This window comes from Uranotaenia lowii, chromosome 3 (genome assembly GCF_029784155.1).
Source record: "Uranotaenia lowii strain MFRU-FL chromosome 3, ASM2978415v1, whole genome shotgun sequence".
In the NCBI taxonomy this organism is placed as follows: Eukaryota; Metazoa; Arthropoda; class Insecta; order Diptera; family Culicidae; genus Uranotaenia; species Uranotaenia lowii.
Window position 1 is genome coordinate 242,108,247 of NC_073693.1, and position 27,474 is coordinate 242,135,720.

General features: G+C 36.6%; 1 long non-coding RNA gene across 1 annotated transcript; it reads left to right on the forward strand.

The window, feature by feature from the left end:
- The first annotated feature begins 18,056 nt into the window (after positions 1–18,056).
- On the forward strand, positions 18,057–18,547 carry LOC129758380 (uncharacterized). The gene is made up of 2 exons (XR_008739969.1): positions 18,057–18,193; positions 18,261–18,547. It is a non-coding gene; the product is annotated as an uncharacterized LOC129758380 (long non-coding RNA).
- The last annotated feature ends 8,927 nt before the right edge of the window (positions 18,548–27,474 follow it).

Genomic DNA, 27,474 nt, shown 5'->3' on the forward strand with positions numbered 1-27,474 from the left:
CGCTTTGGCTTATAAAGTAGCTTTAGGAAATAGTCTTAAGTGGACTGTTAAGGTTGGAATAAAACTTAAATTGTTACTTGGGATAATCTCCTCTTAACACAGATTCATTTGATAACAGAATTGCAGATGGTAACTAAGAACGAGCTCACCAAATTCTAAGCAGCAAAATCCACATCAGCTAGCAAACACTCCCAGAAGGTATCTTCCCACGATTTGAAAGAGATCAGATAAAGATCTTACAGAGGAACTTTCACCAAATATCCTGTGCTCATCTTCCTTGAATCTTCCCAATAAATGTTTTAATCACTGAAGTTTTTCTTCATTCTTGAATTACCGCATGCATCGCACTTTTCCATTGCGTTCATTATTAAATTGTTGAAATTAATGAATGATTCTTGAATAGCAGCACTTTAATCATATTCAACTTTGGAACAAACGATTTCACTACCTTATCAACATAAATTTAATCGAATTTGATAAAAAATGCGTGAAATTTCTGTAAATTTTTGGAAAATATTTGAAGCCGAAAAAAAACGCGTGCTGCCGATTTGGCAAACGCCTACTCCTCCAGATCAATACACATTTATCATCAGGTATGAAAAAACTGCAGTCACAAAACATTTTTGAAACAACAACTGCAGATTTTTAAAGCGGTGAAAATGGATTTTTCGGCAGATTTGTGAGTTCCGTTAGAAGTTTTTACATTTTCAGAGTACAATAAATAACTTCACCTCCGGATGCCATAGACCAATTGTCAGAAAAAAAACGATTGAAATCACCTGCATAGAGCACATTTTTGCACACCAATAACCCAGTTTAAAAGATATCCACAAACTAGCCCACAAGCGATTAGTATTTCTATGGACTTCCGGATACTAGTTTTATATATTTACGAACAATTTATCGCAAAAATTAAACTACACACAAACCGTTTTTTAAAACTTTCATGGAACCGAAAACAAAACACGTGCGATGCCATCAGGTCAACGCCTACTACTCCATTTGTATCATTTTCATCAAAGGTATTTAGCATTTATTCATTTTGTAATTTTTGGCATTTCTGTCAATTTTGTCAATTAGCTAAATTTTTTCAATTTTGTCAAATGTGTGAGTTTTCTCGTTTTTGTCAAAATAGAAAATTTTCTAACAATTGATTACAATTTAATTTATTTTGTAATTTTTGTCAATATGGTAATATGATTAGATATTTACATAGTTTAAAAAAAATTACTACTATCATAAAGGTTTTATGGATTGAGTGTCTGTCATCAATTTGAAATAAAGATATTGATGTAACAAAAAATATTGATAGATTAAGATTTTTTTTACATTTTGCAATTGAGAGAGAGAGAGAGTAATGCTTGAACATAATCAACGGCTCCCGTGATTTTTTTTCAGATTGTAGTGTCTATAAGAAGAAAAAAACAACAACAACAACCGAATAATCGTACTGCACACGTTTTTCTGCGATCGAAAGCTATGCAACATAAGGTTATGTAGAAGTGAAGAGAAAGGAAACGAAAAAACGAACATGAGAGCTTAAAGCTCGACAAGATGAGTAGCATTTGTCTAATTTATTTTCATTTGCTTCCACGAACGAAATTCTCTCCTGTTATTCGTGCTCAAGAAATGGCTTCCAGAAGAAGAAACGGCATCATGTGAGGAGATGAGATGAGACGGTCGTTTAGCCTCATGGCTAGCGTATTATACATATATTGTAATCAGAAGATCGGGGATCGAATCCCATTGCCTCAGAATAAAGCTTGCTCTTTACTGTCTTTGGAAAATTGATAGCGAGCTCGCCTGTCGCCTACCGTGTCTATGACGTCATGAAAAATATGACGTCATATTTTTTGATAAGTGATTGCTGGATTGCTAGACGATATGAAAATTTTTATGGAAATATGTACACCATCGGATATTTAAGTGTTTCAGAGTAGATTAAATTGGTTTTACACCTGGTGCTCAAAATGTTTAGCAACTAATGAGACTAAAATCAATAAAATTAGGTCAAAATATAGATGAAAGATGTAGTCAAGACTTAGGAAACTTATTGAACTCTTAACTAACTTTTGTTGTCCATTTTAATAATATTATCTACAAGGCAAGTAATATGCTTGGTTTTATCAAAAGATTTAGTCTGCAATTTAAGGATCCTTACGCAAAATCCTTAGCTCCTTAGCTCCTTAGCTCCTTAGCTCAAAAAGTGAATGCTCCTGAAATTTTAGAAAATCTCAACATGTATGCTCCCACTAGATCTTTAAGAAACAGAAATTTATTTTAAATCAATAGTCACAGAACAAATTATGCCAAAAATGTACCTATTAACAGAATGGTGACATGCTTTATATGTATTATGAAATTCTAGATGTGACAATAAACAGAATTAAACTAAAAAAAAACAGTTCTTCCGGATTTATTAGACATAAGATACAACTAGTTTTAAACGTATTTGTAAATGAAATGGTCTACAATTGATTGGCGACAATATATAAATAAATAAATAAGCAAAACAAATGGATACGGTTTTTTGGAGTGATTATTTTTTTGATATTTACCATGAATTTTATTTTTTAACTATTTTCTTTTTTCCCGTTATTTGATTTGATTGTAGGGGGAAAAATTGTATTTTTAAGATAAAAATAATTTTAATTGTGCTGCCCAGTTTCGCAAAAAGATCGAGAACAACGGGTACAAAAATTCACACCAATACACAGATGTGGTCAGAACTCGTCGAGCTGATTCGATAGGTAATTATAAAAGTATATCTAAAAGCCATAAATAATGATCTCCCAAATCGACCGAGAATCATACATACCTCTCTATAAGACAGGCAAAAAGAATGTTCATATTTTTATTAGGGTATTTCAATTAAAGTTTTTCGAGTTTTGGATCGAATTCTATTTTATACACGTGATGTGACGCACTGCAAATTTTTATGTTCAACTCCGTGAATAGCTACAACAGGTTAAGAAATTTTATTTTTGAAAGACAATAAATATGTTTTCGTCTGAAACGTTTTTTAAACATTTTTTTTTCAAGCTTCATCAGCACCAAAAGTCGAAATAATTCAAATCAATGACTCTGGCTGCAAAATGGATGGTTCCCGAATCTTGTCTCCAAATTTAACCTTGGCTTGGCGGGTTCGATTGATGAACAAAGAACGAACCGAAGGCAACAAATGGAATCCGTCTCACCGAAATACTGGAGAGATTAATGATTTCAAATTTTGGCAAATGACTGACTCCTACCTACGATTGTGGTGTAAATGCACTCTTTCGGGTTATCTGTCGTCTAAGGGTCTAAGGGATGGACTGGAATGATAAATGAGCTCTCAATGATGGATCTGCAACAATGTTTCGAAAATCTTTGCCACACTTGCACTGATTCGTGTTGCATTTGTCAATTTGCAGAAGGGTGGTTTAAGAAGGAAAAATCAATCGTTTGAATGAGTTTGGGAAGTCAATGTTGTGGTCTAGGAAATTTGTGAACATGAAATTAATGAAGAATAGACTCTATATTCAATGTTAAAAAGGACAAACTACTTTGTGTTGTACTGTACTGCCCACAATTTGATTAATATTTTTACCCCGTAAATAGGCGTAATCCTTCCTCAACGTCAGCTTTGGTGCGGCGCGCTCATGCGATCGGTAAAACTGGCATAGGCATCGTCCTATTTCTGGAACCCGGGGCTTCCAAGCAGCGGGGAAAAAGAGACGGAAAATCAAATTCTAATTAATAGCGACAACCAACTGGCAGGCAGGCAGACTAACGGAAAACGGAACCTGGAAAACTAGGAAAAAATAGATAGCAACAATAGAAATTAGTGCATGCCATCGTCATCGTCATCGTTGTTGTTATCGTAGGCATCGTTCGATGGACGCCCACCGGGATTTACTAGGAAAGGGCTTCGGGAATCCTCCACATGGATAAGCAGCATCCCTTCTGATAGTAGATGGTCTCAACATGGATGGCGGAGATGAGATGAAGTAATAAACGAGCATAATAAACGGGATATCAAAGGAAGCATTATGGGCTTAATCAACTAATATTCATTGGGATAAACCTAAAGAGGACACTCGAAGGCTGCTGGCTCATCCGCTTGTTGTTGTCCATTGTATTTTTCTGTGTTGTTCTTATAGTTAAGTACTTTGCTCACTCGGGTGTGGGAAAGAGATCTTAATTTCGGTTCCTGGAGCCTTCCTTCTGACCTAATTATGCGGAAGGGCTGGGCATTGTGTGTCTGTCCCAGGCCTTTGATAGAAGTCAATATTATTGTTTGGCTAACTCGGGAGCTCGTAAACGGATTGACCTTGGCCCTTTTCCGGGATAAGACAATAATCGGGAACTTAACGTGTACTACTTTTTCTGAGAGGAACTGTCAGCCCTTATTAGGTTTCAATAAATTTTACTCTTGCTCCTTATTTTATCCACTATGAGAATCCATCTTTCAAAATATTTATCATAAACAATCATAAACGAAATATTTATTCTTCATCCACCGAATCAAATCGCACAATGATTATTGAGCCATAAATTCCAGCACAAAACCGAAATGTGAATTGAGATGCAGCAGCCAAATTCGGGTTGATATGGTGGATGGGTTGGTATTTTCGATCCAATCCAGCGTTCCTTGGCTGCCAGATGGAAACTATTATAAGTGAATCATCATTCAAAATTTAACAACTCGAAAACAACTCACTGTTCTAGACGATATACATATAGGGATGCCGAATAGCATAACAACAATCAGCAGCGCAGCGAAATTTTTGGGAACGGCAGCCAGTAGTGCTTCGCTTCTAATGGCTTTTTGCTTCTTCAGAACCTAGCTAAGTATACCTACATACCAATCTACCTCCGTTTTAGTTTGAAGTTTGTTTCGGTCTGGAGTGGTGGAATTGCAATAGGGTGGGGATACCGGTAGTTATTCAAATTATCAGTTCGATTTTATCTTTCTTTTTTAGAAGCTGTTTGTTTGTTTGTTTCTGAAGCTATTAACAAAACTGTAACAAACGTGAACTACAAAGTTGTAGGGATGTATAGCAAAAATTGATTGTCTTCTCCCATGTCACCCATCAACAATTCGTTTAACGAGTCGTTTATACCAAGTTATCTTTTTTATTATTTAAAAAAATCGACCTTTATAAAAATTGACTCGTAGAAAAGACTTTTCCCTTCCCTATTATGCGTTCAAGATAGAGTGTCTAATTATGTCTTAACACGATTTAAAATAAACAGTATAAACGCAATTTAGGAGCGAAACCATTTCTTTTATAATTTTATGATCTCCATAGTCTTCTTTTACAGTGAATCAATACAAAATAAGATTCCTGTCAATCGAAGGCCAGTGATCGAATTTTGGATAAAATACTACTCATAAGCTTCAGCACAGACTGATTTGCAAAATTTTCGATACAATCTGCAGGCTTCACATATTTTCGCAAATACGATTTGGTGTGGGTAACAAAATTTTCAATTGGTCTCGCTTAAGGACAATTTGGCTTATTCATCGATTCGGTACGATCTGGACTGTGTTGGATTGGTACAAAGAAATCGTGTTCTTTGAGTAGTGATGGCAAATTCGATCAAAACAGTACAGGATAATCGATCATCGATCATGGCAGCAGACGATGGTTCAAGTACTCTCGGACGTAAACATCTATATTCATTAGTTCAGTGTTCAAAAACGGCTCAGAACGCATGCCACACTCACATAGATATGGCTTGACAAACCATTGCATTCGTCAATACTTCGGCCTTCCCGAGTAGTGTAATACTGGTCACCTGGGAGCGTTGCAGTAGGATTCGTCGTCGACGAGAACGCACGCCGATTTTCCATACAGCAGTTGATCATATAACCAGGGTTGTCAACTGTTTTTCGAAAAAGTCTGGAAGATTGTCAAAAAATGTCTGGATTTTTAAAGAAATGTCTCGATGGCTTACTTTTCAAAGTGGTGACCTTGTTTTTGGTCGCCAGATCTCAATGTAACATACATCTTGGAGCGTTTGCCATTATGAATAGCTTTCAAACGCTTCTGAATTTATAATTCCTAATTTCTTATCATTTTCTGTCATATTATACCATGAACATTCTGAATTTTCGTAGTTTCTTAGAACAATTTATGTCCTGACCTAAAAGTCTGGAATTGTCTGGAAGATGCAGTTTTCTTACTGTCGTAATTATTTGCGCATGACTTTCCGGTCCAAAATTTTGTCCACCGGACTTGGTTTTCGCCCAGATTATTTCATACTTCCGAATCGAATTTCGGACCGCTCCACTTCTTCTTCTTTTTCGACTCGCTTCTTCTTTTTCGACTCAGCGAAATGTATGGGAAAGTACACCATTTGTGCACGATAATTTTGCGCTTTTCACAAAATTCACGAAAATCATGAAAAGTGCAGTTTACATTGAGTTTTAGTTGAAGTGTAAACAACGACATCCAGAAGAAATCAGCTGTTTAAATATTATTTGGAGTGAGCAGGTTTGTATCAAAATCGTGCAAAAATATTCCTGTAGATAATCCACCATGGGTGCACGGATTCACCGCAGTTTTGCCAACGTATGCGCTGAATAACATTCTTTAAATCACGAGTTCGGCTAATCTTCAATGCAAATCTTCACATACCCGACACCATAGCTTCGTGTGTATTATCATGTAATGAATGTGTTTTGTGTATGTGTGAATCTTATTTGGAGAACGAGACAATCAGTTTCGCAACCATCTAAAATTCATCATATTTTCAGTGTTATGAATCTACGATAGGTATTCCGCATTCGTGTATATACCTGGCCAGCCGGCAACTGATTGACTATTCTTATTATACAGTCCAGTTATATAAGGAAACACATCTTACCTGTCGGCCACTTAAGGGATTCGACCCCAAAGGTTTTTCATGCCGATACCGAAAATCGTGCCAAAATATACCTATATTTAAAAAAGTTTGGTGATTTTCCGAAAACTATTTTTACACCAACAATGTTGGTATGAATAATAAAAGTAGTTCTAGGTGATAGCATTAAGCCAATCCAGCATACTGGGCAAAGTTTTTTACAGCATCCATAAATTTTGAAATTTGTATATCTATTGCTCGATTTTTTTAAATTTTCTATGAGAATCAAAAACTTCAAAAAACTGTCTCATGATGTGAGAAACTATGTCATCATCATTTTGTAATCATTGAATGATAAATTGATTACATTTTATGGAAATAAAAATTGAATAAATGTGGTGGTATACAAATGTTGCATCTAACTCTGCTTTTGCATGAGGCCCCGTTTGACGGTACATTAAAAAATTCGAAATAAAATTTATCTTTTCTACCTGTAACAAGAACTTCAGTTGATTGTTAATTACTTTATTTAATCGAAAATCTAAATCAATAAATTATTAATCGTAAACCAATGATTTTTTATGTCGACATGATGTTATGTGTTACAAATTAAACATATAAATAAAATGATAAACAAGACACAACAACATAAATCGATATGGAATAAGATAAAATCACATTTAAATAAGACAAAACAAGGTAAAAAATGTAAATAAAGGGTAACAAATATAAATGATCAAAAAAGACAGAAAAAAACAGAATAGAATAAACCAAGGAAAAAAACAAGGAAAAAAAACATTATTCTATGAATTTTATAAAAAGTATAGACTGTTATGATAGCTATAAATATACTATAACATCACCGTCATTTCAACAATCGTGTAGTATTTAATCAAATGTTGGTTGCGTACTGTTGTTCACTTTCATGTGAATAGGGTAAATGTACCCAATCTTGGCCCCTAAGGCATGGTTGACTAGATTTCCCGTGATTGTAGTCTTCCTGTAATGTGTACCTTCAAAAGTCCTTCGACAAATATGATTGCTTACTAGCCTGAAATGCAGCAAAAATATGTCTTTGCTTGAAAGCGGTTGATAATTTGAGATAAACCTGATCAAACTTTTGATTGAAATGCTCCTTATTGTAGCCCCCGCGCCGAATTTTGGCCCTTTATGAGTTCCTTAAATTGGCCGTCTCTAGAATAAACTTGCCTCACTAATACAACAACAGCCCCCACGAATTCATTGAAACTATCCCGGAAGGAATGTTCTGTATTGTTTTCAAAAAGTCGGAAGTACGAAATGTCAATCAACTTTGAGAATTGATATTTGCATGTAGAATGATAATCTTAGGTAAAAAAGTTTTACTTGTTTATTTCAGTTTTTGTGTATTTAAAATTTCTATTATAAGAATGATAATCTAAAACAAACAGGTTCCAAACTATTGCACTGGTTAACATAAATATGTTTATTAATGAAGCAAACAAATCATTCGCTCAATTTTTAACATGCAATCATGAAAGATCTGTTTTTATTGAAGTTAACAGGTTAACATAAGATAGTAAATGTTCATATTTTTTTATTCCACTCCCGAGGAGGACCGACATTTTAAAAACCATTATGACCAAGGCAAGAAGCAAACTAAAGCTTAAGCTAAAGTAAGCGAACAATTCTTTGAATCATAAATGTTTAAAATGTCGCCCTTAGGAATTTTCTAGCAATCGTATGCGTACACTCGGATAGCAAAACAAGAGCCAGCCTGATAGGAATATATTGCATCTCACTCGTTCGTTTGGGAACTATAGGCAATGGAAGCGAATAGCAAATTCAAAAGCTGGATGAAATAAAGGCTGCATCCCTCTCGCACTCATGCAAAATCATTACCCGAACTAGGCAGCGCTTCCTTCGCATATTCCTTCCCTACAGAGAACAACGTCATCACCTCCTGCTGATGCACAGTTATGTATAATAAAAAACAATCTTGGTCAAAATATTATTTTTGATTTCACATGAAATTGAAAACAATATAAATTCAAGCTCGTTACAACATAGTATTTCAACATTGCATTGCAGTTATTTTTAATATTAATATGTCATAATTTGAACTTTAAAACAATTCCTTTCAAAGAGACACATATGCAGCAAATGTTCATCTTCAATACAAATTAAATGAAATCAAAATACGTTAAACCGTATTTCCAAATGTCGATTTTTTTAGGTATGGACATAGTAACAACATTGAGATCCAATATATCAATTCGGATCCGGAACCGGTAAATTAATTTATTGAGAGGTAAATTTTATTGAGAATAAAAGTTCTCGAAATTTACCATGAAAGAGCAGCTCAAATTGTAGTATTATAATTCTAACTAAGATGCCAAATACGCTTGAGTCGGCTTGAGAGATAAATAAATTGATTATAGTCCAAAATACATTCATAATATTTTTAAATTATTTCAATCATTCATTTTACTTTTGACCGGCTTTTTAATTTCCAGACCACTGTGCACCGTCGGCCAACGAACGGCCGCCGGCTGCCGGCTGCCTGTTATGTCGTTTTCACACATACATACATACTTCTATTTGTGGAATTGCATGCCAAGATTAGGCAAAAAAAAAAGTTTATATTTTCTTCAATTCTACATAGAAAATGTAAGTTGTTTGGAGTAAGTTATAATTTTATATTTTTTGCCATGTTTTGCTGTAACCAGTGGTTATTTTTAGTGATTTTTCCATAAGGAAGTGTATTTTTTAAATCAATACGAAGACGGCAGATGCACTAGCAAGGTAGGTTCATTTAAGATTTTTTTCCGAAGATCATAATTTCATTTGCAGTTTGCCATGCGAAAAAAAAATTATTACGCAGTCATTTGGATTTAATAGTGGACAAATGCTATGCAGAATGTTGCCACATGCGATTTTCTTTTATGTTTGATTTTTATTCCATTTTCAGGCGTATGTTTGACATGAAAATCACCAAAATGCATTTTGGCATGCCAAGATAAGGAGCATGCCAAGTTAAGGCTCACTTACACCCCTAAGCGTTGTTAATTTTTGTTGTTTTTCTTGAAGAAATTTGAAAATGCGTGGCCTAACTCCCGAACAAAAAAAAAACGAATTGTACACAAATGGGGCAAGTTTGAGAAATTACATGACACTAGTGTTGAAAAAATATAAATAAAGATTGTCTTAGAGTGGTAATAATGTTTGGAGCCAGCCCTGGGCAGAAGCTGATAAGTAGTTTTATATTGAATCGTTGCTTAAATTGATGATTATTTTAACACAATCTTGCATGTTTCTTAGGCACCATTTTAATTGAGATACAACATAACTAAATTATAAAACTAACATGTGGATTCTGCCATCGGTTATTAAAACTCAATTGGTACTTATCCCTAATGTTTTCTCGTTCATAAAACACCTAATAATCCTGATAAACTGCCTTAAGCTATTGCCCATACGTCAACTTTCGACTAATCCACCCTCAGGTAGAGAAACTGCATTTCTTCCCCATAACTCTTCCTCACCCAAGGCTTAAACCACCACGATAATGCACAGGAATGCCGCTTTTCCGGGATTCTGGATGGATGAATGGATGGGGTAAATAGCTTTCCACAAGAAACTCGCTGAATTGTACAAACAACAGCCTGAACATGTACCTTAACTTAGAGCGGCTCGGGAAAATTCTTCCGCAAACCTGAATATGGCTTCTTCAGTCAGCTGGAGCGATGGAAAATCCTTCCCGAAAATCCTTCTCAGGAGTAATCAAAATGTACAGAGTAGCCAAAAATAGGTTTGGCCTTGGCGTGTGAATAATAAATGCCTGCCGAGTGGAAGTTTCGGTGGGAACTTTTAGTCCGGAATTTTTGGTAGCCCAGTCAGTAGGTAGTTAGTGCCTCCTGGTTTAGGCCGAAGGATCAAACGATGACGCCGACGACGGACGATCCCGGGGAATGTGGAAAGAGCTGACTTCGAGAGTCCAAGCTGATAACACCAGTAGGTGGATATTCGGGCATGACCTTCCCGAACGATTCCAGAATTGGCTGCTTTTGGCCCATTCCGTTTCACTTTCCCAGCCAGACCGCCCATTGCATCAAATTTCCTTACTTTTTTTCGAGTTTTTATCCATTTCTTTCCTGTTTCTTCAACCCCAAGGGCCCGACCCCCAACCCCCAAACTCCTATCAACTGCCATCAACGCATGCATAACATAAGGGGCACTACGGGAATGGCATGGGAAGGTCCCGCCTGAAGGCCACTTGTTCATCCCGAAAGGACACAGTTCCTACCTATGTAGCTGCTTCGGAAAAGAATTCTTAATGCTTATATAAACACATTCATGTATAACGAACGGGGAAGGGTGAAATTGTAAACGCTCCGCACAAAGAATGACTGTTATGAAGATTTTTTCTCATTTCGGAAATCAAACTAAAAAACCATTTTTTAACATTTAACAAGCTTAGTGACAACCGGTATGCATTTATATCATAGGACTGAGGAAACGAAAACAAAATTTTTATGGCTTTCAATAAGGCCGTATACTCTAAACTAAAAAATAAAAAAAAATATTTAAAATGCGGTTCAGTAAACGACGAACAGTTTGTTGATTTTTATACAAAAGCGTTGAAATTTATTTTTAAAAATTATTTTCCTTATAAGAATTGCTATTTGTAAATTATAAAATTTCAACTTGTTTGTTATGATTTAATACCCTCGATCATCTTGCTAAAAGCAAACTCATCTCATATTTTTTGCTTGCTTGAATTTGAACTCAAAAATGACGAGAATAGAAATGGAGAAAATATGACCCACATGATAACCCATATGACCTCTGTTTTTGGAAAAAAAGCATTCAAAGTTTCAGAGAGTATAATGAATTTTAAATTCCTAATTCTGCTGTAACTAGTCATGTTCTTACTACATTGATTCTTAAACTACTTCAAAATAATAATTTAATTTCGCAGTTCAACTTTTCCGAGATATTTACGTAGAAAAGTAAATAATTATGATTCAACGCCCTTTTGCTTTCTTTTTTGGTCTATTCGCCGAAACGCGAGTTCCCTCTTTAATTTATGACAAAAAATAGGTATAAGAAAATTGATTGCTCAATAGTTTCAATAAGCTTAGCTAAGCTTATTTGACTACTCACATCCACCTCGAATAGTTGAATCTGAAATGCTTGAAAACTGTTCTTAAGTTCAAAATAAAATTAATATAGATTGTTGATGTGGTTCGGTAGAACTAGTTCCACGCAGTCTTGTGAGCGGTCACCATCGTTTGACATTTGACGGACATCGTTTGACGGAGACGGTCACAACACATCTCTCTTGATTATCATGGAATGCGCTATCGTTTGATCGGAGAGCAAAAAATGTCAAATGATATTTCGGATATTTGTAGTGGTTAGTCGTTTGACTATCATTCCATGCGTTGCAAATCAATCATTCCACTTTGTTCGACCAACACATCCAAACACGCCCGGCCCTGTTCCACTTCCCGGCAATGTTATTCAAACCGTGTGGAGCACATCTCTCAGATTTCCCCTCAGATTTCCCCTTTTTTGACAGATTTAAGCTTTTTTCTTCAGATTTGAGCTTTCATCTCCATCTCCATCTTCAGGCAAAAAAAGCTTAAATCTGAGGAAAAAAAGCTTAAAAACGAGATTCACCAACACTTAGTTAATAGATGGGGATTTTTTTTTATTATCTGACAATTTGCGCCGGGGGTCTTCAGATTTTCCCCAAAATTGAAAATTTGGTTCATTTTTGCGACTTAAAATCACATGTATTTTTTCAGATTTCTAACATTTTTATTTTTTGAGTTAGCTTCGGTTAGATTTTTTTGTAAATAAAAAATAACCATTTTTCAAAGCTACATAACTCTGTTGTTTCTCAACGGAAATTATAAAATAGCACATCAAAATGCATTGAAATTTTATCAGCTTTCCAAATAGAATAGTTGAAAAAAATTAAATAATGACCTTCAACATGAAAAGTTGTAAATAAACTTCAAATGGCGTCTAAAAGTACCGTCTGCACCACCGAATATTTTGCAAAAAATACCATTGTATAGCTCGATTTATGATGCAACTTTCATCTGAAGACACCAAAGTGGGCCATTAACACCTTGAAGAGTTATGAAAGAAATAATGACAATAAATCTCTTTTTTTGCATCTAAAACAAACAATGGTGGAACAACTGCACTCACATATGGAGATAGCAAGCACTTCTAACAACATGGAAACAAAAGAACTTATCAAAGCAGGTAAAAACACTACCTTTTCGTGCTTTGTAGAGTGTTTGCAGCATAACTGACTTTAAATTTTAACCAAAATTCTGAGTACCGTATGGTTTATGTAGTATAAATAATAATGGGAATGTTGCTTTTACAACGTGATCATATACTATATAACTTATTAATTTTTCGATCAAAGATCATTGTGAAGCATAATCCATGCCAATAGTAGAAGGTTCAGTCCCTGTGTTTGGGATCACAAAAATGTGATTAAAAAAATAGACGTGCTTTACATAGTTTTTATATCGGGAGCTAAGCACTGGACACCAAAATCCTTTCCCATTGATCAAAAAAGTATGAGAAGGTGGCACAAATGTTGAAGAAATAATCAAAGAGCTCAGTATGGGCCAGCCCAGACTGTAAAATGATGAAAATATGATACTATTACCGTATTCATTTTCTACATTCACCCAGTTTTGAGGTTTACCATACTAGAACGAACATAATTCGTAGTCAGTGTTTTGCTCCTTCGATCGCTCACACACGAATCTTCAGTGTTCACCGTCCATTTTAAATCAAATCTGGGGAATTACGGATGCAAAAACTTAGCGCATAAACTTCTAAAAATGACAGTAAAATGTGCATAACTTGTTGTGACCTGGTGCAAAACTGGGTATAAACGAATACGTTATTAGATTTTTGTATATAACATGAAGTCAGTTAAGCTGCAAACAATCTACCGCCCCTTCTTTCATAACAGTCCCATATACAAAAATAAGCAAGCGAGACAATCAGCTTTTTCTGTTTTGGAATATATTTTAAATTGTGACCACCACTTTCAGCATAAACGAAAATCGTTTCTAGGTTGTCATAATAAATCGTTAGACCTGAATTTTCGGGATTGGGTTATTGGTAAGGTCGAGAGCACCATTTTTATTTATTATGGGGACTGTTAATCGATCATATTTGGAAACCTTTTTCGAATCTACTAGCATAACAGTCCCATACAAAATATATTTTTCTCACCAAGCTACTTTCTAAGACTTAAATTTGATCATTTTTGAACTTCTAAATGCAATTGTCAGAAAAAGAAACATACTTTTGCAAAAAAATATCATGAATACCACATTGTAAGTTGAATCTTTTTACGATTTTTGATTGCATCCGATAGTTTTTCGCTCAGGAAGTCATTCCTAAGAAAGTCAGACCTTCCTTCGAAAACTAGTGTGCATCATTCGACATCAAGTGAGTTAAAAAATGTTTAAATGATTCAAAGCAATAAACCAAAGACTATTTCGCCGAAAGAAACATTGAAAAGTAACCAAATCCGTGGTTTTTCACATATGAGACTGTTATTCAGGTATATTTCATATAGGACAGCCACGAATTGATATTTTTTTTTTTCGAAATTTCTAGAACAAAACCTCTTTTTTAGTGTTTTATTTTGAAACCTTATGTTGACCTAAAATGACGAAAAATTCATATGGGACTGTTATGCGAGTAGAGGCAGTCTGAAAAGGACGAAAAAATAGTGTTTTTTTACCTGCTTTGATAAGTTCTTTTGTTTCCATGTTGTTAGAAGTGCTTGCTATCTCCATATGTGAGTGCTGTTGTTCGACCATTGTTTGGTTTTAGATGCAAAAAAAGAGATTTATTGTCATTATTTCTTTCATAACTCTTCAAGGTGTTAATGGCCACTTTGGTGTCTTCAGATGAAAGTTGCATCATGAATCGAGCTATACAATGGTATTTTTTGCAAAATATATCGGTGGTGCAGACGGTACTTTTAGACGCCATTTGAAGTTTATTTACAACTTTTCATGCTGAAGGTCATTATTTAATTTTTTTCAACTATTCTATTTGGAAAGCTGATAAAATTTCAATGCAATTTGATGTGCTATTTTATAATTTCCGTTGAGAAACAACAGAGTTATGTAGCTTTGAAAAATGGTTATTTTTTATTTACAAAAAAATCTAACCGAAGCTAACTCAAAAAATAAAAATGTTAGAAATCTTGAAAAAATACATGTGTTTTTAAGTCGCCAAAAATGAACCAAATTATCAATTTTGGGGAAAATCTGAAGACCCCCGGCGCAAACCCGTCAGATAATAAAAAAAAATCCCCAGATGTTGGTCACACGATACATAGACAAATTTACGCAGGAGAGAGTGAACAGAAAGGATTACCTTTCGTTTATTGTGCCTCTACTTTCTGCTGCGTGAAAGGGACAGGTGACGTCATAAACTGTCGGGAAATTCGGTCGTTTGACCATCAAATCATCGTTCTCGTTGTACCATGACACGACATTTCTTTCGAAAATCACGCATAGGGAATGCGTGACATTTCGACTGATAGTAGTCGGCTGTTGCGTTAGTATTTGGTCGCATTCGTTTGATGGTGAGAACAGTGAAATTGATGGAAGCAGGCTGTGCGACATGTCAGAGAGAATGTCGATGGTTTACAAGTCTGGTTCCACGGTCACCAATGCAATGGTTGTCACTCCGTAATTAACCGAGGCCACCAATTTTGCACAGAGTTCAAAAGAAAGGTGCTTGGCACTAAATAGCAGCTCAAATGCAGCTTTTCGAACATCAATAACGACGCTGGCCACGTCCTAGTAGTCAAAATATAGTTAGAAAAAAATAGGATGAAAGAAATGATTTAGGACCGAGGTTACCTCTGCACCCTAGCAAATAATGTTTTTTTATGAGGGTGGAAAAAAGGATACGATCTGGAAACACCTTTGACAAGTGTTTATAAAAAGTCTGAGATTTAAGAAAAATGCACAATTTTTTCTGTTGTTCTGTACAGGCTTCTAAAATAAAAACTTTTTTTCAGAAAAATTGATGATACATATTTTGTGAAATATTCTATTAAAAAATTTATTAAATATATTTTGGCTTCAATCAATGACATTATAATTCTATAAACTATCGAATAAATCAAAATTTGGCGTTGAAAAAAATACCTGAAACTAAATAAATTTTATCTGTTAAGCTAAAATGTGTCTGATCAAAAAAAATATTTAAAATGCTTTCTAATCATTAAACTTACCAAAAAAACACGAATGTTTTTCCTTTTTTTAAATCAACACTATCAAGGTCCATTCGCGGAGGAATATTAATAGGGGAGAGTGGGGGTAACGTGGGCCACTCTATATATCTCAGCTGTGTGTTGAAATAAAAATACCAATCCAACTGTCATCGTCGCACAGTGCGGTGATCCCATAGAGCCGATGGACAAAACAAAAGTCGTAAAGTTTTAATTCTATCAAATATTTGTTTAAATGTTCAATTATTGAAAATACGTCAGAAAAACTGTGTTTCGAAGGTTTTGTTTCAATTTTGATTTTTTAAGCCTTAAAATCCATGACTCAAAAAACCCATATTTTGAGGATTTTCAATCTTTCTTATGAAAGATCCATTGGATCTGTCAAATATTTGCTTTCATGAACGATTAAGTTTGGTACTGATAATGTTACACATAGAAAATAACTGAATACAACAATTTCCTTTCCAGCGAATATGGTATTCACGGGAACTTGGCCGATTTATGCTTTATCTTAGGTCAAAATATTTCAAAATTCAAACCACAAAGCTTCTCATAATTTTTCAATAAGAATTCAAAGCCACAACCATATCAAAAGTCCATTTTTATTTAAAATATTTTTTTCAAAATATAATACTGATAAGTTCAAGAAGAAAAATTCACTTGATTTCGGTTTTCGTTTTACCACAGCGGTTCTTTTTCGAAAAAAAATCACTCCTGAGGCATAATAATGACCCTCCGTAAACTGCTCATATCTCTGTTAGACGCAAAAAAAACGCAATTCAGCAAGCATAGTGGGTGTTCAGGATGAAATTCCCCAGCATTTGAGTGTAAAAATGGTAGTGACGTCTTGTGACGCGAATTTGTTCTGTCTAGCTGAAGTTGAGCAATTTTTGTTGATGAAATTTACAAAAATAATGGTAGATTCAGAGGTAGCTTTAAAGACCAAAAACGAATTTTTCTGACTAAAAAACACAATACGCCATGCGTTGAGTTTAAATCTTCAACTTGTAGAACGAAGAATTTGAATTTGCTGCGAAACTTGTCAACGGTAAACAAACGTTTCAAAAAAAGTGTATGTTTTCGAAAAAAAAAAAAATTTGTTTCTTGCCTTCTTAATGCATCGACTTTGAACCAATGCTGCGCGTGTAGGAAGCAAAATTATGTCAAAAGCATGTCCGTTCATGAAACTCCAACCTCTTTCCAATCGATTGGTAAAGTTGAATTGAATGTTTGATAAACTAAAATTTTTGACTTTTGTCCACTGGTCACCGCACTGTGCGTCGTCGCTTTGCGTGAGCATGTTTTTCTATATGTTGTTGACTTATGTACCCATCATATACTTCTTTTATTTAACTAGACTTAGACTAGACCTAAAGTACATAACAAAAATATGATTATGATCTTAGTTTTGTCATGTTCTTCCAAGTGGAAAAAGAATTTGCACCAATTTGCAAATCATAGCTGGTGGGGAATCGTGGGCACATTTTGTGGGGTATCTTGGGCCACCTTTATTTTGGTGTTTTTATACACATTCAGAATTTAAAATACGTTATAACTACATGTAAAGTTTTCTTATGCCAAATTAAGAGTTATGAAGAGTTATGAAAAATGTATTGTCCATCTTTTCTTATGCGATAGAGACGAACATAAATCCTACACTGCAAAAAAACCACATATCGATAGTATGTTTTTCCACACATACGTGCATGAGGCTGTTCAACACATAAAATTTAACTGATTCAAATAAAGACTACATTTTTGACACATAATTTGTATGTGGAATAAATATTTAGAGCTGACTAAATTGAAATGAGCGTGTGAAGCCAGTTCGAAAATCATCGAATCAGACGTCGATGATTTTAATCCGCTTGTTTTTTTTTTTTTTTTTTTTTTTTTGGGATTTTAAACCGATTGGTTTATTCATCCCCATAATCCGCTTGCTTCCAAAATGGCGCTCGAAAAGTTTGTTTTTATTGCGACGGTACCAGCAAAGAAAAGCGCCAAAGTCCTGCTCAAATATGTCTTCGGAGGGAGAGGATCCTTTTCGGTGGTCACTTCTGGAGTGGTTGCTGTGTTGATGTAAGTTTAAAGCCAGAAAATCAGGACTTTACGATTGAAAATTAATATGTATTGTGATTGCTTTCAGGAATTTCATTCGTACGAAGGTGAAAAAGAGTTGTGCCCAAAAGTGTTGGCACGGAGACCGGATGCGTTTTGAGGCTTTTCACCGATAAATGAAGCGCGCTAATTGGGTCCATGCAAGCAGAAAGGGCCTTGGATGTATTACTGGATGAACACGGGTGACATCCCAATTCGATGATGGGCGCGAAGTCGCTTGCCAGCCCGGAAAGCCTCTATGTGTGTATGTTTTTTTGTAAGCAAAATAAACCAAACTTAGAAATGAAGTTTAGTGAAAATGTGTTTTGTTAAATATATTGAAAGTTCACTCTTTTTTAAATAAGTTAATATAAAAATTGGAGTAGTAAATAGAAGAACGATTGATTAAACTTATTTTCCACAACATATAACCTCTAAGTGCAAAATTTCATAACTTTTATTTGCTTCACGTACATATGCATTTCATGTGTGTCCCACACATACCATTCTATGTTTTTAGCTATATGCAAGGCACATATTTTTCAATTGTGAAACAAATTGCAAAAATCTATATAGGCTGTCACATAGCCTCAATGTGTCGAATTGGTTGAGTGTATATATGTAATTTTGCCGAAACGTTCGAGAGCCAGGTTTTGAGAACTATTCGATCATACACAACTCTCTTTTTTATTTCCTCATCTGAAATTTGTTTTATTTGTGTAAAAACATCAACGGATCACCTGTTGATCCTAATGATAGCTTAATAAAATAATGAGTTACAAAAAAGTTAAAAACTACCTTAGTCTACACAGTCCTCGATACCATTAAAATTTTTCTTCGGAACGTGGCTCTTGAGACGTCGAAATCGAAGTACTCGGCGAAGCGGTTGAAAGTTCTAAAAATTCCTATAAGAGCGCTGTTGGCTCCGTAGTTGTTCAGCCGGATTGGAACATAGAGCTGCAGATTTTGGTTCCTTAGTCCTCGGGGTCGCACACTGAGGGGAATAGCTTCCAGCAACACGGGAGAGTCAATTCTCGACGCGAGAAGATCCGCTACGACTAAAACACGTGCAGCGTTTCGGCGGACATGAAGTGTGTCCAAATCAATAAGGCGGCAACGGCTTTCGTAACTGGGTAAACGAAACGGATCTAGCCAGTTCAAGTGTTTCAGGGCATACCGCATGAAGCGCCGCTGGATAGTCTCAATTCGTTCGGCTCCATTCTGGTAAAATGGGCACCAAACTGCTGATGCATATTCGAGAGTTGAACGAACGAGGCTGCAATAGAAGCTTTTTAGGCAGTACACATCTTTAAACTCCTTTGTAACGCGAAATAAGAAGCCAAGACTTCTTGATGCTTTATCAACGATGTAATTCGTATTAGGATTGTTCGATCTTCGGGAAAAGATCGATCTCCAAGATCGATTCAGATGAACGGTTCTGTGATCGAACCGTCTAAAAAATCGGAGCTTGAAGATCGATCTCCGATTAATCGATCTTTTCCGTTTGTAATAAGATGGAACCGCTGTTTATTAAAAATATGCAAAAAGACACAAAATTTCAAATTTGTGTAATCCTTCTACATATAGAAAAAAAATCAAGCACTTTTATGTAAGGTGAACGGGAGTTACTGTTTTAAAACAATACTGATCCAAATCCAAATATCTTGGAAATGCTTTGATATTTTTAAGTAATGTACTGACAAGAAATATTCAAGAGATTAAAAGAAATTATTTCACAGTATTTTATTAAGATTTTTTAATGTATATGAGAGATATCGAATAAAATATGCGGAAAAAATCTAAAATCTAATTTATAAATTTTTTTGAAAAAAATAATTTTTGAAAACTGCTGTTATTTCTTATGAATCTACCAAATTTTTAAATCTTGATCAATCACAAACATCTTCCTGCACCCAATTCAGAAGGTTTGGAAATAATTTACAAAAATGTTTATTTTTATTTATTTGGTGTTCCGACTCACGACATAACCTGATGAACAAAATTTCTCCAATTCACACGGTTCACAACCACACGGTGGCAACCGTTCTCCAGTTTCTCGGGCATCCCACATTCGCCAGCTCATGCTCCACTTGGTTTAATCAAAAATTTCTAAAATTATCTTTCAACTGATCATGAATGCTAAATGAAAAAAAAATCGCCTCAACGAGTAATCGAACTCGAGTTCGTCAGATTTAAACTTAAGCTGTAGCTTTAAAGTTCAGTTGACTTCTTCAAATTAAATTTGCTGCTAGATTTTACGGCAGAAAACGCTCATCGTGCAACGAGTTGTTGTGCTCATACTGCTCCTACAGTGACTGATTTTCGGAATTCGGTACAAAAGTTCAAAATGCATTTTTAAACGTCTATTTTTACTTTGTTCAAGTTCCATCCAGTTAGGAAATTGACTTTTTTAGTGTCTGAACACGAAACAATGATGTAACTCACATATTATAGCTGTTTTCTAAGGTTAAATCAGCGTCCTCCTTAAGGTGGCCGTTATGCCCTTATTTCTTCTAAATGAAAAAAAAAAAAAAGATCGAAAGATCGAATCGAAAATAAACCGATCTAATCGATTTTTTCCTGGCCGAAGAATCGATCCAAAAAATCGAAAATCGGAGTTGAAAAGATCGATCTTCCAAGGATCGATCCAAGATCGACCAATCCTAATTCGTATGAGTCTTAAACTCCAGCCGATGGTCTAGGATCACGCCCAGATCGTTGATGTGGTCCACCCGGGCGATGGTTTCGTTACCAAGAGTGTACTCCGCGTGTAAAGAGTTCCGCTTGCGAGAGAATGAAATGACAGCACATTTACTCCGGTTCAGAGGCAGGCAGTTGGTGTCACACCAGTGAGCGAAGGTATTGAACTGCCTTTGCAAGAAATCGATGTCCTCTTGGCTATTGATGGTGTGGAAAAGTTTGAGGTCGTCAGCATACGCAAGTCTAGGTCCATCAAGGACAGTGAGTACATCGTTAAAATAGATGACAAAAATTATCGGTCCCAAGTGGCTTCCCTGAGGCACGCCTGAACAAGCGGAGAATTGTCTTGAGAAAAAATTTCCTGTTTGAACTGATAATTTTCGTCCCGTTAGGTAGCTTCGAAACCAGTCCAGTAAAGATCCACAGAATCCTAAGCGTTCGAGTTTAACGATTGCAATATCGTGATTTACTTTATCGAAGGCAGCAGACAAATCAGTATAGATGGCGTCAGTTTGAGACTTCTTGGCAAAGCTATCTTGCACGAACGATGTGAAAGTCAGCAAATTTGTAGTCGTGGATCGTTTTGGCAAAAATCCGTGTTGATCGTTGGAAAAGTATTGCTTCGTGGACGAAAAAATTGGATCCAGAACAACCAATTCAAACAGTTTTGCTATCGAACAAAGAGCTGAAATTCCGCGGTAGTTGTTTATATCTTTCTTATCTCCTTTTTTGTGAACAGGGAACATGTAAGCTTCTTTCCAAAGCGAGGGAAAGATTGCGAAGTCCAGCGAAGCTCGAAAAATGTGTCTAATGGGAGTCAGTAGGTGTGGCATGAAACGTTTCAAGAAGATGGCTGGTATCCCGTCCGGACCCGTAGAAGATGAATTTTTAAGCTTAGCTGTGGCCTTCAAAATGGCTGCGTCATCGAATGTGATACCGTTCAAGGAAGAATCTAGAGGTGAAATATTTCTTACAGCCATATCCAGTTGCTCTGAGGAAATGGACCCCGTTGTGAAAACGCTTGAAAACTTCTCAGCAAAAAGATTACATATTTCAGGATCGGTGTTAGCTGAGTTGCCGTTCAAGAACATTTGAGACGGAAGTCCGGATTCTTTCCGCTGATTTTTGACGTACTTCCAGAAAGATTTCGGATTGGTTTTAAAATCTTTCTGGAAGTACGTCAAAAATCAGCGGAAAGAATCCAGACTTCCGTCTCAAATGTTCTTGAATTGCTTTAAAATAACAAAATGAGATATGAAATTTCAGTTTTGGGTCAACTCATAAATTTTGCTCGTTATCTAGTTAATTTGGATTAGGTGGCCCACGTTTCCCCACAGTTTTTTTTAAATAAAAAAAAATACTTTTTTTTAAAACAGGCAGAACTTGGGAAATTGATGTACTCCAAAAATAATAAAAAATGCCTAATGATACCTTAACCATAACCGTATCTTCAATCCCGCTATTGAATTTAATTTTCAAATCCTCAAAAATCAAGCTGATTTCAAGCTTGTTAAAAATGATGGTATTCATGATTATTTTTTAAAGTTTTTTTAGTTCATTTAAATCAACAAAGTGATTTGAACATTTCTCAAGTCAGCTCTCGTCCAGTTCGGACGCTTTTTTGAACCGTTCGACAAGTTCCAAGTGGAGTGAACCATAAAGGTTGAAGAGACGCTACAAGTTTTCTATAGCTGGTGACCAAGCTAACGTTAAGTGGATATCACCAAGCTGAGCCCTTATCTCCAGAAGGAGGATTGGATCGTTTTTACGGTGCGAGAACAAAGGCAACTTCGAGCCCTGGATAGACATCAAATCGCGCAGCTCAGCCGGCTATTGTTCTTCTATATTCCAGTGTTGTGTGCTGTGAAGAGCAAAAAAAACCATACGAGACCAATGACTGATTAGACTGAAGCGGTGGACCAAATCGATTAAATTAATTAAGGACTTATTGAAAACAGGTTTCTATTGTTTTATTTTTATTTTCTTCTGTTCTTTACTCTTCTTTCTCTTTTGCTATCGTTTAATTTTCATAATTTTGGATATCATAGTCTTCTTTGATTTTTTAATTCGGGTAGCAGATTTGCTTCCGAATTAAAAAATGGAAGAAGGTGAGGGGACTGACACAGATGTCGAACTCCCTGAATCGACTAACAGGACCCCTCGCATCAGGGTTTATCCGGACAACTCTAATTTTGCTGGCCCGTGGGTTGTTTTCCTTCGGCCCAAACCGAAAGGAAAACATCTTGATGTTATTCAGATAACAAAAAATCTGGCCAGATGGACTTCCGTAACTAGCGTAACGAAAGTGAGACCGAACAAACTGCGCGTTATCGTGTCAAACCTTAAGGCTGCCAACGAGATTGTTGCCAGCCAGCATTTCACGCTAGAATATACGGCATATATTCCATCTCGAAACGTGGAAATTGAGGGCGTTATTTCCGAAGCGAGTCTGTCGGCGGATTATGTGAAAGCTAACGGTGTCGGTAAATTTAAAAACGTTGAATTGGCTTCTGTAAAGATTCTGGATTGCCGTGACCTGGGTGGGTGATAAAAAAAAATACTCCCCGTCAGGCTCGCTTTGTGTCACTTTTGAAGGTACAGCCCTCCCTAGCCACGTTTTAATAGATGGAATGCTGAGGCTACCTGTTCGGTTATTTGTTCCTAAACCAATGAACTGCAGTAATTGCAACAAAATGGGACACACCGTGTCCCATTGCTGCAATAAATCATCTTGTTCTCGTTGCGGAGAACATCATGCGGAAGAAGCATGCTCTGCAGCTGAGCCGAAATGCATTTACTGCGGAGGCTCCCCACTCCCCACATGATATTTCATCGTGTCAGGCGTTTCAAAATCGTTGGAACAAAGAAAGACGCGTGTTATCGGAACGCTCTAAACGTTCCTACGCCAATATCTTAAAGGGCGCCTCTCCTTCGACCCAACTTCATTCGGAAAACGTTTTCAGTGCGCTGCCAGCTGATGAGGGAGAAACAGATACAGCCGATGAAGGACGATCGTTCTTCATGAGCGATAACTCACGAAAACGTAAAAAAACAACTGCTCCGAAAATTCCTAAAAAAATTTCACCAGCGTACCGACCAAGTAACTTAAAGAAAAAATCAATAGCTACGGATATTAACAAACAAATCCCTGCTGGTTTTTGCGGGTTAAGTTCTTCCCCGAGCATTTCAGAAGTCGCTGGAACATCGAAAGCTCCTAAATTCAATTTTGTACCGTCAGCTCCATCTACAAAAGCGGGATTTTTTAAATTTTCAGACATTGTTAAAGCATTTTTCTCGTTTTTCAATGTCTCCGACTCCATGAGAAGCATGGTTACTGCAATTCTTCCCATTGTAAAGACACTTTTCCAGCAATTGATGCAAACTTGGCCCCTTCTTTCAGTGTTTATCTCTCTCGATGGCTAATTTAAACCGAGAGGTCGGAGATATCACTGTCTTACAGTGGAATTGTCGCAGTCTCATTCCTAAACTGGATGTGTTCAATCATTTACTTCATAAAACAAACTGTGATATTTTTGCACTGTCCGAAACTTGGCTCTCTTCTCAATCTAACATCTCATTCCACGATTTTAATATTATTCGGCTAGATCGCGACGACTCTTATGGAGGGGTGCTTTTGGGGATCAATAAGCAACACTCATTTTATAGAATCCACCTTCCTCTACAGGGAGGGATTGAAGCTGTTGCGTGTCATACAACAATAAGAGGTAAGGACTTATGCGTTGTCAGTTTGTACTGGCCTCATAGAGTTGCAGTGGATCGAAGTCACCTAGAGGACCTATGCTCAGTGCTCCCTGAGCCAAGGTTGATCCTGGGTGACTTTAATTCACATGGAACTGTTTGGGGGGAACAAACTGACGACAGTCGTTCTACTCTTATCTATGATATTTGTGACAGTTTCAATCTAACAGTTTTGAACACGGGTGAAAAAACACGAGTACCTAAACCACCTGCAAGACAAAGTGCAATTGACCTCTCACTCTGCTCAAATTCACTATCATTAGATTGCCAGTGGAAGGTAATCCTCGATCCCAATGGTAGTGACCATTTGCCAATCAAAATTACAATCTCCAATGGGGTCAACACTTCAAATGCTATCAATATCACATATGACCTCACAAGACACATTGACTGGAAAAAATATTCAGAAGAAATAGTCTCAGCTATAGAATCTGTAGATCGTCTGCCGCCTTTGGAGGAATATAATTTCCTATCAAGTTTAATCTACGATTGTGCTCTCAGTGCTCAAACGAAACCCATACCACCTTCATCTGTTCGTAGAAAACCTCCGAATCCATGGTGGGACAATCAGTGTTCTAGTCTTCACGCAGATAAATCGAACGCTTTCAAAGCTTTCCGGAAACATGGTACCCTAGACAACTTCCACTTGTATGTTTCTCTTGAAAGTCAATTTAAAAAATTAATCAAGGGAAAAAACAGGCATATTGGCGTAATTTTGTAGGAGGATTATCACGAAATGCGTCCTTAAGTACATTGTGGAAAGTAGCACGCAGCATGCGCAACCGATCTTCAACGAACGAAAGTGAAGAGCACTCTCACGGATGGATCTTCAAGTTTGCACGAAAAATTTGTCCGGATTCTGCACAGGTGCAAAAAGTTTTTCGTGAAGTTTCATCAGAAAGGTGTGATCTTGATTCAAGCTTTTCGATGATTGAATTCTCACTTGCTCTTCTCTCTTGCAACAATTCAGCTCCAGGACTTGATAAAATTAAGTTCAATTTGCTGAAAAACCTTCCGGATGCCGCAAAAATTCGCTTGTTGAGTTTATTTAATCAATTCATGGAACAAAATATCATTCCAGAAGAGTGGAGACAAGTAAGGGTTATAGCCATCCAAAAGCCCGGCAAACCTGCGTCCGATTTTAACTCGTACCGTCCTATAGCGATGTTGTCTTGTATACGAAAATTGATGGAGAAAATGATTTTGTTTCGTTTGGACAAATGGGTAGAAACAAATGGTCTCCTTTCAGGTACTCAATTTGGGTTTCGCAGGGGCAAAGGGACAAACGATTGTCTTGGTTTGCTGTCTTCAGAGATACAGATGGCATACGCAAAACGTGAGCAAATGGCCTCAGTCTTTCTAGACATAAAGGGAGCTTTTGATGCAGTCTCTATAGAGATTTTGTCAGACAAGTTACACTCCCGAGGTCTCCCTCCACTATTGAACAACATCTTATACAGCGTGCTTTGTGAGAAACATTTGAACTTTGCGCACGGAGATATTGCAGTAAGACGGACTTCGTACATGGGCCTTCCACAAGGCTCATGTTTGAGTCCTCTTCTGTATAACTTCTATGTGAGTGACATCGACAACTGTGTCTCTGAAGGCTGCACTCTAAGACAACTTGCAGATGACGCTGTAGTATCTGTAACAGGATCTACAGAGTTTCATCTGCACAGGCCTTTACAAGATACTTTGGACAGATTGTCATCCTGGGCTTTGGAGCTTGGGATCGAGTTCTCTACAGAGAAAACGGAAATGGTGGTTTTCACTAAAAAGCATAGACCAGCTCAACCAAAGCTTCAACTTCTAGGCAGAACAATTGCTCAATCGAGGTGTTTTAAGTATCTTGGGGTCTGGTTTGATTCCAAGTGCACCTGGCGAGCTCATATTGAGTATCTGAAAGGAAAATGCCAGCAACGAATTAATTTTCTTCGTTCCATTACCGGCACCTGGTGGGGAGCCCATCCTGAAGATCTTATAAAATTGTACCGAACAACTATTCTCTCAGTGATGGAGTATGGAAGCTTCTGTTTCCAATCAGCTGCCAAAACTCATCTCATCAAAATCGAGCGTATTCAGTATCGTTGCCTTCGTATCGCTTTGGGTTGTACGCCCTCAACGCATAACATGAGTCTTGAGGTTTTGGCAGGTATACTTCCATTGAAAGATCGGTTTTCTTCCTTATCTCTGAGGTTCCTCATTAGGTGTGAGGTCATGAACCCATTGGTGATTGTAAATTTTGAAAAGCTACTTGAGCAAAATCTTCAAACAAGATATATGACCATTTATCAGGAATTCATGTCTATGCAGGTTAGTCCTTCGTCATATTCTCCAATTCGTGTTTGTCACCTTGACTTCGACAATTCCTCTGTCCAGTTTGATTTGTCCATGCATCATGAAATCCGTGGAATTCCGGAACAACACCTGTCGCTTATTGTTCCTAGGATGTTTCATGCAAAGTATGGACACGTCAATGCTGATAAAATGTTCTTTACAGATGGATCCCTGATTAACGAGTCTTCCGGATTTGGAGTCTTTAACGAATTATCTAGCACCTCTTTCAGTCTCCAGTCACCGTGTACTGTTTATATTGCAGAATTAGCTGCTATTCATTGGGCACTTGAAAGCATTAAATTACGGTCAGTTGACCATTACTACATCGTCACGGATAGCCTGAGCTCTATAAGCGCTATCCGTTCAATAAAAACAAAGCCCTCACCGTTCTTTCTCGAGAAGATACGGGAAACACTGAGTGCTTTATCCAAGCGCTGCTTCTTGATCACCTTTGTGTGGATCCCTTC